This window comes from Excalfactoria chinensis, chromosome 6 (genome assembly GCF_039878825.1).
Source record: "Excalfactoria chinensis isolate bCotChi1 chromosome 6, bCotChi1.hap2, whole genome shotgun sequence".
NCBI lineage: Eukaryota > Metazoa > Chordata > Aves > Galliformes > Phasianidae > Excalfactoria > Excalfactoria chinensis.
Genome location: NC_092830.1, coordinates 10,659,953 through 10,675,130, shown reverse-complemented (window position 1 = coordinate 10,675,130; position 15,178 = coordinate 10,659,953). Strand labels below are relative to the sequence as shown.

General features: G+C 38.2%; 1 protein-coding gene across 3 annotated transcripts in view; it reads right to left on the bottom strand.

Moving 5' to 3' along the window:
* Positions 1-15,178, bottom strand: part of LOC140253683 (uncharacterized) — a 228,630-nt gene that overhangs the window by 98,671 nt on the left and 114,781 nt on the right. For all 3 annotated transcript variants that reach the window (XR_011903946.1, XM_072339421.1, XM_072339420.1), the window contains exon 5: positions 10,987-11,052. The gene's annotated coding sequence lies outside the window, so the exon portion shown is untranslated. The remainder of the gene's footprint in view (positions 1-10,986; positions 11,053-15,178) is intronic.

Sequence of the window (15,178 nt, the reverse complement as noted above, 5' to 3'; positions counted from 1 at the left end):
GTATCCAAAGTTTTGAACATAATCATTGGTTCAATAAATAATTGGGAATTACTGTCATAATTCCTATGAAAGAAATCACTGAAGAGATTTCTCTCTGAAGACTGCTGAATTTCTACACAAAATGCCAGACTTGCCAAGAGCTCGTGAAAGCAGGGGAGATGCAGGTATGCATGTTGCACAAATGAAGCAGATACTCTCTAGAAACAATAATTCCCAGGACTGATACCAGGGAGCATGGAAGAACGTATGAAGCAAAGGAGTGGAACTGAATTCTTTCAGTGCAGAAAAAAATGGCACCTATTTGCATTAAATGATGCTTGCTGAATGTTTATGGTGACTAAACAGTGGATATGAGCACAGAGAGGCAGTGGGTGGTGTGCCTCAGCAGTGATGACAGCAACAGTGGTTTGCCTCCTTCGGTGCAGATTTTGATGAGTGTGGTATGCAGTTCTTGTTCATGGCTGGTGAAAATGCATCACTAATGGTGATTACTATGTTGAAAAATAGTGTTCTGTATGTGAAAATTTACTCTATCAAATAGTGTTATTGTGCTATTTGTATCTGTTGCAATTTCCATGGAAATAACGAGGAGGTATTATTTTCAGAGCGACCTGCATAATACCTATGTGTATTAACATCCGTGTCAGACCTGAAATCCTCCCCATCCTATTAAAAACAGATCTTAGCAAGCCTTCAAACCTTAACTCTAAAGCTAGTCTGTAATAAACACAACAGAATTTAACATGGATCTATGAAGGAAAAACCTCACCCAGACTCTTCAGTTTTGCAAATTTTTATCCTCAAAATCATACTGATTGAATCAAACTAACATTCTAGGTTAAAAGCACTGTCTTTGTGTGCATTTTCCTGCAAAAATGTCTCTCTTGAAAAGAGAACAAGAAAAGCTACTTCAAAAACAGCATCAAGAAAAAAAAAAAAAGCAGTAGATGGTCTGGAGTCAATGTACCCATCCGTATGTAATTTGAATGATTTTATTGACAGAACTTTCTGCATCCCTCTCACTAAACTATCAACTTAATTATCTTATGTCCTTCCCAGGTTTCTTATTTCTCAGATTAAGTGAACCTTAGACACCCTGTATCTGTAAGCAACTTCAAGGAATGCAGAAGAAAGAAAACACTTGTGACATTGAATATACTCGTAATTCACAAAAACAGTTGCCTAGACAATAATTAAAAGTTAAAGCAGTGATTTGCAATGACTATCAGAGGAGATTTGTTTAAAATAAATCTTTGCAATCAATGCGCAAAAGAGTCCCTTAGAAGCAATAGCTTAGGTTGGTAATACAAACAAATGCTCTAGGCTGCAACAGGCATTAATTTAGGACCAAACTCCACCATGCTTATTCATACCAGTTATTGCACTTTCTGGTAGGTCCCACTGAAACACCTGAGTCTCTGCAACATAAAGTGTCTGCACCTCCCTGGAAATCAGGCTGATGATGCTACAATTAAAACTCGCCTCCTTTGCAGCAATTTAATTGCAACTAAGCAACTGTAACTGATAAGATGTAACTAAGAATTTGGAGCCTTAACAAAAGCAAGAAAAACTGCCTCTAAAGCTCTAAGAAATATTTGTGAAAAGCCGACAAATATTTGTTTCTGATAAATGATCCGTTCCATGATGCCATCTCTCTTCTAAGCTCTTGTCATTTCCTGCTCTTCTGCACTGTATTTGATAACTTCACAGTTTCCTCCATACTCGACATTCTATGTTCAATGAGCCTTTAGTTCACAGTTCTTACATTTACGTAGAAAAAAAAAACAAAAATACACAACTGCAGTTGGTAATGGCTCACCCTCTGAATAAATAACTGCTTCTTCTACTAAGAATAGACTTTTTAATTCAGGAGCCAGTGGGTGTCACTTTGCTAACAGTCACACCGATGCCGATCACATTCAAAGAGCGTAAAGAAGAAAATTTGTCTCAATACTTATATAATTGTGACTAGTCTGAGAAAAGTATAATCCCTAAAAATAAAACTTTCCATTTGGTTATTCTATTGTGAACGAAGCCAAAAGCAACAGAAAAAAAAGAAACTAACAAAAAACAAACCAAGACAAACAAACAAAAAAACTAGCAAGGAACGTAAGATACTCCAAGCTGTTAGCACATTTCTAACTGGTGAAGTTAACTCACATTGTGTGGTGGGAGCAGAATTTCTCCATGTGAACATGACCTTTCTTTTTCCCCAGGTCTCAGAAAGATGAAAACACAGGATTGCCTACAGAAAATGTTCTGACTTACTGTCAGTGACTAAGAATACCAAGTAGCCTTGATGTATGCTATTCAGTATAATCAGTGTTCTGGCAAAGAGTAGTGTAATTTTCAAAACCTGTTCTAGTTGGCATCTTAGGAAAAAAAATACTCACCTGTCCAGATGTCTGACCTGAAAATAACCAATCTTAATACAAGCTTTCAAAAATATTGTTATTGATGTACATATGGGTCAGAAAATTGAAGGCAAATGGGAACCCAAGAAAGATTGCTACAAATTCTGTCACTGCATTCACGTTCCAGCAAAGGAAGAATCCCAGTATCTCAAAATAGATGACTTAAAGTGACTCGAAGGCATTTTAACATAGGTAAAACAGAGTGTGTATAACCTTAACAGAATTTCCAGGATAAGAAATTATTTCATTATCTTCCATCATAGCTTCTCACAATCATGAAAAATTAAACTTGACCATGACATTTACAAGTCCCAAGTGCATTTTCATTGCTCCTTACATGCATAAAGGTCACAGAGGAGCATTAAGTGAGGGTAATTATCAGGACATAAACACCGCTCTGCTGGAATACAGTTTATGAAGGAATACATTTATTAAGAAATACACTTAGAGATTATAAATTGATGACTACAAGATTAGACACTGCGGTGTTTTTTTTATAAAACACTTGCTGAAGATATGTCACAAACCACTGACTGGGTGCAGATTGTGTGAACAGCTGCATGTCTCATGGTAGAAGATAATGATATATATGAAAGAACATTAATTTAATATTAAGCTGATATAACTTGACTTCCTGATGTTCAACACAGTATTTTTAGTCTAAGAAATACCTCTGCTTAGTTACTGAAGCAGTAAAGCTTCCATCTCTACTTAAGCACTCCAACTTCAGCAGTATTATGTTGTGTACCTTTCAGCTTTGGCTCTTAAGTTACGCTAGCAGTCCAAACTGTAACAGCAAGCACTTAACACTGAAATAGTAGAAAATCGATAGATGAACTAAGTTATTTGAGGCGCTACTAGAAGCACCATGCTTCTACAGAAGACAACAGTTATAATCTCACAAAGATTACACTATCACACAGCCAGCAAAGCAATGATCCAGATCTTTAGATGGCAGTATGGAAAGATACAACTTTACGAGCAGAGGTCTCAAAGTTGAAAGAATGTCACCTTCTGAACCTAGAAGAGATGCAGCTACAAAGGGAAAAAAAAATAAAATAAAAAAAATAAAAAAAAAATCAGGCTCACCCCACTGCCATGTTTACTTCATATTTGAGCCAACACACACAATGATGAGAAGGCTTTTTCCCACTCCAATTAGCCTTTTGGAAAAGACATGATTAGGATTGGTTCACAACTGAGAATGATGAATCTGGATCTTGATTACTTACTTAGCTCACAGTCACCCTGTGCTGGTGACAAACTGCCACAGTTCTGTCTGTGCTGCCGAAAGCTCTCAGCAAGGAAAATCAGTAGCAGAGATACCACAATCTTTCCCACAGTAGCAGGAAGGAAGCTTTCCTGTCATTCCACCGTAGCCCTGCTACGTCTGCTCTGATTTGGGTTTGAGAATCACAAGCATATTTGGTGCAGTCTTTTCCTGAGGCATCTTTTTGCCAAACCTTCCCAAACATCAAACAAATAACACGTTAATTAGACTTCAATCCCGCCTTGGCTGAATTCAAAATTATACTATTCAAATGCATGTTTTAGAAATATAAGAAAGGCAAAGATACTGTGTGAATACTTCATTACCTTTCTAAACTTGCCAAGATTGTCGTTTGGGTTACATTGAAAAAAAGAAAGCAGTTAACTTTGAACAACAGACTTCAGTAACAACCTATATGTTAGCCGTCACTTAAATTTTCTCTTCCTACAGCCAAGCTCTTTAGCCAAGACTTATGCAGCATACCACCTCATTTATTTATTTTTTAAAGTAGCATGCTATTACTCTCTAACTCAATTTATCAGTGAGCTGTCTGTCATTCTGTTAAGGATCAGCATCTCCTCCTCCCAGAATTGTACCCAAATCCAAGTATTGCGTCTTCCTAGGAGTCCCCATCTCCCAGGTACCTCTCAAGCCACTGAAGCATCCAGTTCTCCTGCTACCAGTACTTCTGGGTTAAAATCAGTGATTTCATTCCCTTAAAACTTTGTTCAAGTGGCTGTGAATTCCCAAAGAAACAGGTTGCCTCATAGACTTTGTCAAACTACTCAAAATTTCTTTCCCTGGACTTCTGTTTATGTCCTTCTCCTGCTAAAAATCTTGCTCTCCCTGAAGAACAAACTCACCTGCCCTTGGCCAAGACTGGAGACATCCCTTTCAACCCAAGCCATTCCATGATTCTTTTCCTTCAGTAGCTACTTTTCTCTCTTGCACAGATTCACTGTATGAGCCCTGAACTTCCATCTTTTCCATCAGCAGAAACAGCTGAAGCAGATGTAACTCTCATCAGCCAATTCCCCTGAAGATTACATGTAGCCCTATAGCCACATGTAAAAAACGCTTCACTGTTAATTCAACAGAGAACATGGCTTCTCCTTTAGGTGAAATCTGATGAGGTTAATGCTGAATCTAATACGAACAGAAACTATAGCTGAAATACCCTGGACAAAACTCACATGTGGAAAGGAATCCTGACACATCCCTAATCTGTTAATTACAATTCTAATTAGCGGCTTTAGCAACTTCTGTTTCATTGCTGTTGCATGTTTCAGAGAGACCACTGGGAGCAAGAAATCTGCAGTTGGAAAGGGATGCTGGGGCAGTCGATTGTTCCACTAATTCACACAGATCATATGGAGAAGAAATTAAACACAGTCTGGCACTTTGTTCACTTTGCATGCCATACTGTAGAACCCCCTCCAAAATTACTAAGGATGTGCTCTAGAGAAGAAGTCCTAGCAATGCGTTCGCACCACCAGCTGTCATATATACTGTAATATATTTACCACTTGGCTATTTTGGTGGTGGTGGTGGGTTGTTTTGTTGTTTTTTTTTGTTTGTTTGTTTGTTGTTTTTTTTTTTTTTTGCTTGGATGGGATGTTTTTTATTTATTTACTAAATATGATACCATAATCCAGGTTTACAGAACCCTTCCAGCTCCAGTACATCTCAACATTCACTTCCAAAAGCAGTAATCTCTGGGAAGGGCAATGAAAGAAATTTCCCTCAACCCAGAAAAGCCTCATATCTACCTTAATTACCTACTACAACAGCAATAGGTTAAGAACATTCAGAATTGTAGGGTGTCACCCACAAACCTTGCACAGTTGATTTTGCATTTGTAACATCAATATTCAGCCTAAGAATCACAGTCTACCCCACTTACACCAGCATCTCCTTTTAGCCCTTCCTTCAGACTGACAGAACAATAGTTCAGAGCAAAACAATTCACAGTAAATACAGGTATTCAGGAAGGTAAAAAAAAAAAAAATCAAATTGTACTGTAAAAACTGGTAATAAAAAAACAAGAGGCATTAAATACAGATTTTCTTACTACAACAGACATGTGAATTAGCCTAACATAATATTTCATCTTCAAGACTGTTTCTTATCAGAGAAGTAACCTAAAGCCTATGGAAGCCTTGAGAAAAATGAATCTGAACATCTACCATATGGAAGGGTTCTGAAATTGTATTCCTGACTGACAGAGCTGTGAAAGAAAACAGGCGTAAGCGTAACACAACCTTGTCTTTCTGCTGAACAACAAAAGCTGTCTTTGTGCTTGCTGGCAACCATTTTTTCATCTGTGTTCATTTAAGGTCACACTGAGATGCCCCTACTCAAAATGAGACAGGTGTTATTCTCAAGAACAGTAATGTGGCAGGTAAGACAAAATTATTTCACCCTGGTAAAAGATTTTAATTTTCAAAGCCCAAGATGTACAAGATGTACTTTGTACCTTCAAATTCAGAGGGGTAATGCTGAGTCCATTCACCAGCTCGACAGATTCCAGAGGAAAGGTAGGTAGACATGTGTACAATAAACGTAAGAAGCTTTGCAGTTTTACAGCAAATGAGGTCTCAACCCAGAGGGAGTTAAATGACTCAGGTGCAGATACAAAATGAGTGGTCAGCAGACATACAGATCTTGATTGCTGCCTGGCTCGGCCCATTTTGTTCCCTTGTAACTTCCCCGGAGCGCACTGGCAGAGATCTGTTATTCAGTAAAGCCCTCTATTTCTGCAGTTAATTTTCTTTCATTTCCCCTTTGCCTTAAATGAGAAAGTGGCATCCAACCCTACATGGCAGAAACACATATATGTCGCTCTTAAGTTCAGTCACGGACATGAATATGTGGAAATAAAAGCAGGAAATAGTTGAAATGTTGTAATGCTGAAGTCGAAGGTGCAATAAAAAGAAAGAGGGACTGAACCAGCTGTGATCTCATTGTGACTAGCACAACTGTTAGTTAAACCTTCTGCTTGTTAGTCCTGGTTGAACCTTCATAAGTGACAATCCCTCTTGCTCCTGTTGTAGTCTGGCAGAATGAACAAGCAAAGATGATAGGAACTCAGCATGCTAATGAAAGGACCAGATGTTTTGAGTAAATTTCTGCTAGCCTGAAATAATTCCTTCTGCAGCTATGGATATGCACTTTGATGTTTGGCCAGTCCCTACGAGATTGATTTCAGTAACATTTTTCATGAATAATGAGAACATCCTCAGGATTTACTTTCTGACTTTTTTCCTCCCTTTTAAATGAGAAAGAACACTTCTTTCTCCAAATAAAATTAGCCTGGTATAATGCTTCCTGTTAGTAATCCTATGACACACCCCACCTGAACTGAAGGGGAAGTTTAGAAAAGTTTCAGTTGAGCTGAAGTACAAAACTAAGACAAAACATATTTTTCCATTAAAATAATCTGATTTCCACAATCAAATTTTGTCAACCGAAATCACTGTGATACAGAGGAAAACTCAGAAGCATGATAGACTAGACACCTGACCTCATACCATCTCTCATAGCAGTGAAATGCTTTTAATGAAGCTGCAAGTTTTTTTAGGATAAATCTGTTATCTCAACTCCCTACAGATTCAATCTGCCATGAAAATGCTTTAGCATCAAGATGCAAGACCTGATGGTGGTTGCTGCCTCCCTGTGGGGATCTCCACTGCCCCAGCCCCTCACACACCTCAGCCTACTACTCAGAGAAGTAGTGACAGCTGCAGGCAAGAGTCAGCTCCCTCACTGCACTCTCCTGATTCCCTCCAATCAACTGCAGAAGTTGTCACTCTGCTTCAAAAACATTGGAATTTAGCAAAGCCTTATCAGGAGGCTTACTTAATTGCTGCTTCTAGGATTCTCCTGCCAGAGGGATCTTTGTTGTTTTCAGGTAGTCAGCCCCCAGAGGAAGTGCAGCTCCAGTCCTGAATAGGTAAAAACTAGGTATCAGTTATTTTTCACAGCATACTGGCACTGAACCGCATGGCAAATTAGAGAAATGCTGAAGGCAAATCATTTGCGAATTGACAGGAAAATTATGTAGCACCTCCACAGAAAAGCAGCTTCTATTTTCAGCAGTGGCTGGAAGGCCATGCCTTTTAAGACCTCTTTAATAACAATCAGATTTTTCCACACTGCCACAAGGAAGCTCTGCTTGAAACTGGACACAGAAAGTCCATGGACTAACCACTCTGGTAGCAGTACAGGTGGGGTCATCCTTCATCCCTAGGGTGGCAGGGAAAGATGCAGAGAGGATCATAAAACCCATCTGATAAATACATGGCTGAAAGCCATTGCAGGAATTTTGGCTTTTTCAACCCTGAGGCAGTGTACTCAGCACCTGGTCTGATGGCTATGGATGGGTCTCACCTGTATCAAAGGGGAAAGGATTTTACTAGCCCACAAGCTGGCAGGGCTCCTTGAGAGAGCTTTGAAGTAGGTATGAAGGGAGAAGGGGATAAAACAAAGGCTCGCTAGAGATGAGCCGTGGGGGATAATGCTGGGGTTAGGGTGGTGAGGACAATGGCTCAGCTGAAGTGCATCTACACCAATGCACAAAGCATGAGCAACAAGTAGGAGAAACAGGAAGCCACTGTGTGGCAGGCAAGCTATGATTCAGTTGCCATTACTGAAACATGGTGGGATGAATCCCACAACTGGAGTGCTGCAACAGAGCAGCTTTCCGTTGTACTCCAAGCCAAACTGATGTGAACTAAGAACCCTAAACATATTAACAACCTACTGCAGACATCTCATGTAGAACTGCATGCTACAAGTTAGGCTTGGCCTTCTGATGAACTGAACTGCAAACTACAAACCATGGCTTAGCTGAGGGTTTTCCTGGAAAGAACATGCATTTAACTGAGCTGAGTGAAGATAAGTAAATTAAAAACAAACTAAGCAGTCCAAAACCATTAAAATATGCAACCTCAACCAGCAGGTGTGACCAGACTTTTTTAATTTATATTTTAAGCCAAGCTACAACATAACATGCACCTTGCACAGATTTGTGACTTGGGTTCACTTATGCTTTCCAGTTCACTACATGGTTTCTATGGCAAGCATCTCTTGCTTTGAACAGCCCATCACTAACACCCCCCACTTTTTATTTCAAAGAGAGACAGAATAAAAAGGCCTATCAGTTCAACCCAGACCCAGGTTTGTTAGGGCCAGAATTAGGTGAGCTCTGCTACAATGCCCATATTACTAAACACTACTGATCATAAACATAGCAATGGTTATTGATAAAACTTGGGTTCTGGGCTTGCAGACGTGTTAAATATATTTAAGTATTTATGTGCAGTGAAAGACAGAATAGAAAGAAAAATAAAGCCAGTGGTAGAAGAGAAAGCTAGCTAGTGTGTCTCGCTTTCCCAACCTTGCAAGACTTACTAGGGTAAGAAAGTGTTATTGAGAATATGTGCATTAGATAAATATGAGGACAAAGTACAGGAACAGAGAAGAAATAATTCTAAAGACAAACAAGGTTTAAATTATCATGTATGCATCAAGACTGCTGGAGAGAATAAAATTTCAGCTATTCCACCATTGGAGTCTTGGGGCACATTTTCTACACACTTACAGGTGTGCAGAAAAAAAATCCAGATTGCATTGTACTGTCATGATGGAGCAGAGAACTGTAATTAATGACAGGTTAGTATTTTCCAATCCCCTTTTCTTATTGTCTCCGATGATGAAAGAATTTATTTATCCTGTATACACAAAGATTTCTGTGACTACAAAGGACATGAACGTGAAGGACCTCACAACAAAGCAAAGATGATGGCAACCTCCATGTCCACCACCATAGTCAGTAGTCAGAATATCAAACAAACACAATCTCCAAAGCTAATCCTTTGCTGCATCAACAGCAATATAATACAATTTCAAAAACTTATTAAAATTGCCTAGATGGTAGAATATTTCGAACTAGAGACTTGGCCTCAATAACCTTTCAGCTAATTTGAAATGGCAAAGGAATGAAAGCAAAGTATCAGTATGAAGATTTCCCTTTAGCATCCTGAGTATTTGTTAAACACCAGCATACTAATTATCTGCATGGTTAAGACTTCTTACATTCTGGGTGTCCCTGCGTCAAATTAGAACTGGAAAGGAGGTAGTGAGATCTGGAACATATTTTTTTGCTAATACACAGCATTTGAGTTTCACTTGGTGTTACATCCTGCATTATTTGTTTTGTTTAAGCTAAAGCATGATTTTCCTGATGAAATTACTACAGCTTCCAATAAATGAGATTTTAGAATGTTTATATATATATATATATATATATATATATAAAGTAAAAACATATTTTTATACTGAAAATTTTTTGTGCAAGGGCATACTTTGATATGTAATCCTAAAAAGCAGCTTATTCAGAACCACTTGCCTTATACTTCCATTCATCTAGCTAACAAGTGATAAATTGAATATTTCTATTTTCAGGATGTTTGGCAGACAGAGGGTTAGTTAAAACAATATTCAAAAAGTAAAATCCTGAATAAAGATAATATCTAAAAATCAGGCAGCACAACAAATATTCAAATACTTGAGAGCATTCCCTGGGACAGCTTTTAGTCCCTGAACAGTGGCATATTTTTCACATTTTTATGACTGCAAACATTTTGCCATTGAAATTTTATTGCTTCACTTGTGAGCGGTAAAGATTTATAGTTGGTCCCAGAAGTATGACTAACACGAGGGTATTTTTCTCAAAGTCACTGAGAAGTCGTAGATTAGAAAAACATTTGCAGTGACCATTTTTGTGATTTTAGCCTTTGCTAAGATGTTGAATAGAATTTGTCTTCATAATTAGCCCTTTAGTTGCAATAAATTAGAATCTTTTGTGTTGAATGATAAACTCCATCCAGCTGAGAAACAGTAAAAGAGATGTATAATAATTAAACATAACACTCTATTTCTTCAAAGAAATTAGTCTTGTACTTTGTACCTGTCATTTATTTAAGAGGCCTCACCTTCAGTACCAATACTATGATTTCCATGGAGAACATTAGTAACACTACACACTTCAAAATACCAGCCGCTCCCTCGCACTCTGGCATTCCAAAAAATGTCCCTTAATCCAGAATGACCGAAACCCTGGTGCAGCTGCTTTTCAACCCCAGAGAAGCTTTAATTCACAATAGGATTTCTAACTGGAGTGCTGTGGGGACTTCTTCAGCTCTGGCTCATGACAGTGCATGGGAGCTGGGTTTACCACATGCCTCACCATCCCATGAAGTTTAAAAATCCTATCTGCCATCCCTAAGGGAAGCTTCTTACCTGGCAAGTGATATTCTGGAGATGACCATGGGACAGCCATACCAACTTCTCTTGGAGCGCTGTGATCTAAAGATAAGAGACAAGGGTCATAAATACATCATTTAATAAGGAGACAAGCTCTGCAGCCTTTGCCTTATTAGCCACCTGGAGCTGTCAAGCTGCTGCAAGGCAAAATTTTGAATATAAATGAATGCTGCATGTGATTGTCCCAGATTAATCATCGTTTCTCTTCAACTTCCATTTACCTCCTCTCCAACTTGACAAGAACAAAAGACAAAACCTAAATATGGGGGAAAATGAAAAGATTTCGGCTGCTCATAGTTTCCACAACACCAGAGCTCTAATGCTACCAACACCTGAGATAACAACACCTCAGGGAAATCCCCCTTGGTAATGCAGCCACTGTTATTTCAGGTAATACAGATAATATTTAGGTATTAAAAAACTGCTAGGTGCTCTGAGCAACTGGTGGTGAAAGAATAACTTCTTTTCTCTCAATTTGATGTGATTCTTACAGAAGAGTGATATTTTATACTGTCATTATTTTTACTGCTGATTCTTTCCAATAAATGTCCAAGATTAGGAACAAGGCCAAGAGCCAAATTTCACATGCTAAGGGTTAGGAAAAGCTCAGTAACATTTGATTTTCCTCATCACTGCTTCTTTTGTATCCCAATAATCCATTTTTGGGACAGATTCTAATTTCAGGCGCAGTGTGGGCATCCCATGGTACTTAAGTAAAATCTGTTACTGTGCAACATGCATGACAGTCAAGTCTGGCCCTTCTATTGTACATGGAACATTTGCATCAAGTTATTTCCATGGCTTTTGATAATGACTACACTTTCTTATATATATAAATATATATATATATAATTTATTTATTTATTTTTGCCTAAATTGCTTTTCATTCCACAGATGGCAATTACAAAAAGCCCTACCATATTGAACTTCCAAAAATAAACTTGTCTAAGGTTACATACAAATGCACCACAAAACAGAGCACTATCACAGTCCCTATTCTGAAGACTTGGGCCCTGCCTTCCTTGCTGTCCCAGCAATGAAGGGAACTAGTGATGTCAGAATCTAGGTCAGACCCAAGAGCAGAGGACCTGTGACACTTTTCCTTAACTCCACAAAGCCTGCTGTCATGCCAGCTCTTGGCTTGCACAGAGCAGAGCCACCGGGATGAGGCCAGTTAGTAAAAACAACCTGGGTTTGCTCTTGACCAGTGCTGTTTCTTTAAATATCTTCAAAGCAACTTTTAGCATCTTCACAAAGACAAAATCAATTGTTTGCCAAAGTCTTCTCTTAAAGAAATTGATTATCTCAATTTGTCCCAAACTCCAATTGCTTTGTTTTCAAAGGGCCAATCTAACCTCTGTATGGTATGTACATGGTTTTTTATTAAATCCAGAGGCAAAGCACCATGTCCTCTTATTTTATATCACCAGCACTTCCCTTAGTCACAGTTTTACTTTAATGTAGTCCCCCAGTCAAAACAATATTTTGCTCATAGCTAAGGAATCCCTAGAAATACACCATTTCCTTTTTTTCTTTCCACGCACCTAAGATAAATGTAACTTCCTGTTTTATTTAATGGCATTCAGTTTCAAAATGTTAAGTGCTGGATAAATGTAGGTTGTTTTGTCTCACTTGGATGTTCACAGCACTTTCATTTTGACTTTTCTCCTACTACTAACTAGAATGTCATCCTACACTGCCTTTAAGATCTACACCTATATTTATGTAATGGTTTCTAGTGTTTCAGATCCAGCTCCAAGATCTATTTATTTCATCTTTTATTTTAAATTCTTCTTTTGGTTGTTTCTCTGAGGAGTCAGTTTTGGCTTCTTGGTTTACTTATGAGTGGTCATTATATTCTTTTGTTTATTTGTTGCATTTTTTCCAAAATTTCTCTGAAAGCTAAAATACATATTATTATTATTATTACAAGGGTATTAGTAACCTGGTGCTTGTATTCTTGCTTTTCAATTCAGTTGTCTGACTCACGTAATACTTATCTGAGAAAAATATATATTTTAAAAGCTGACTTCGAAAGCTGCACTGGTATAAATCTGCAGAACTTCCTTGCAAGCAGCAGCACTCTGCCAGTCTCTTAAATTTACAGCAGGTCATGATTTGGCCTAAAGGTATTAACCCTTCTACTTGCCTTTAGCACACAGCTCATTAAAAAGAAAAAAAAAAGATGAAGTCTTTCCTAGACACTTTATTCTCCCAAATAACCACCAGAAAATTAAAATTTCCTTCTTTGTTTCTGGCTGCTGCTATAATGATTCTTTTCTTTCCTAGCAGCACTAAGAATGCCTCATTTACCCTTATCTGGCCACAGGTAAAGACACTCACCACAAGCTTGTTGTCCTGCAGCATTTCTGTTCTACTTACTCAACATCCCTTTGCACCTTTAAACCATCTCCACCCCCACTGGAGGCTACCAGCTTCTGATATTCTACTGCTGTTCTCATCAAGTGCAACAAGAGTCTTCAAATCTCTAAGCCAACTACGTTTGTTTCAATAAATCAGGAGATAATAACACTTGGTCTAATTTACATCAATGAAATCCTACATTTTAAGTGCACAGTACACAAAACAGCAAACAGCAATTCACTATTTGTTTGCCATTACCCCTTCAACTTCTTTCCACACATCACAATAGCTTTAATGCTGCTGGAACACTAACAGCTTTGTTTGCCATCCTGTCCTCTCAAACTGTTCAACATCAAAGCTATCTCAACAGCTGCTTTGATTCCTGTACACCTAAGCCACTTTGCTCTCAGCACTTTATTAAGCTAACAATAATTAAGAGTAGTTTGATTTTCAAGTAAACATAAAATTCAACACAACAAACTTGAACTGAAAGAGCCATCAAACTATATCAACCCATCTCAAAGAAAACCATCAATATATGAAAGAAGTTCCAGTAAGGCAGGCAGTCCTATTTTGCAAATGAGTACCAAAATATTTCTTCCAATGGCTGTGTTATGTATCAGCGTGAGTTAACCATAAGATAGTGCTCGTAGTTTGAATGGCATCTATTCTACTAGCTAGGTTTTCCATGCATCCAGGTGGCAGTTCTCAGTTCGCATAACCTGGGGAGAATTTAAATTGGAGGCCTCTGAAGACATACCTACGCATGGTAGCAGTAGCCCAAGGCTGTACAGAGAAAGGTGCACATCATAACATTATCATGAAGAACATTTTAAAAGAGACTGTAAACACTCATGAGTAGGGGCCATGTTTTACTTTGCTCCTACATGAACAGTGAGGAACAACAGAATTTTGGTAGTGCCTTGACTCTCCAGGTGCGCATCATTAGATGCTGTCACAACACTGTTTTAAACAAATGTCTTCAGGAAGTGTGAAGACCTCCCGTCTAGATGAAAATTTAGTGGTTTTTTTTTGTTTGTTTTTATTTCTATCTGGATAGAAATACAATTCAAATGGTAATAAAGATTACAGAAAGGAGGAGAAGTGAAAAAAGCAAAAAGGCAAAGAGGGGTAGCAGATGTAACTCTCTGTTGAATCTGAAATAAAAAAATAAATGCTTGCTAGACATATTGGTAGTATCAGAAGCACAGGAAGATCAGATGCTGACACTCATATTTGAGCTGATAACTACCTGCATATTTAAGCCAAAATCACACTGTCCTCTGGAACATCCAGCCTTCCTGTAACCACTGAAAAGATGTTTCTGTACAAATTACTGCAAGTTAAAAGGCCATCAACCCATTTCTTCAATAGTTCCTATTTCAATCAGCTATTATAAGTGAGATTACGTTAATATTAATTTTCTTAATGACTGATAAATTAAATGAATTTCTTGTTAAATGACGTGCTATTGTTTCAGCAATATTGTTAGTGATTACACCTCCACAACTTCCTTTATCAATGCAACAGCAAGGGTCTGACTGGTAGGATGCTTCTGAAGTTATTCATATCATGGGCAGTTCTAGTAAGATTCCTCACTAGGTTTTTACAACTGCAGTAGTTCCTAGTATGATTCTGTCATCACACATTTATGAGTTCAGTTTCACAGTACAGGCACTATCCTAATTCTTCCATAAGAAGAATGGGCTGCGCATGCAGCTTGCTGTTTATCTGAAAGCGAAGTGCACAGTTTTACTGCACAACATAGTTTAAACAAGGTCAGGGTGTCAGCTTTCTACAGGAT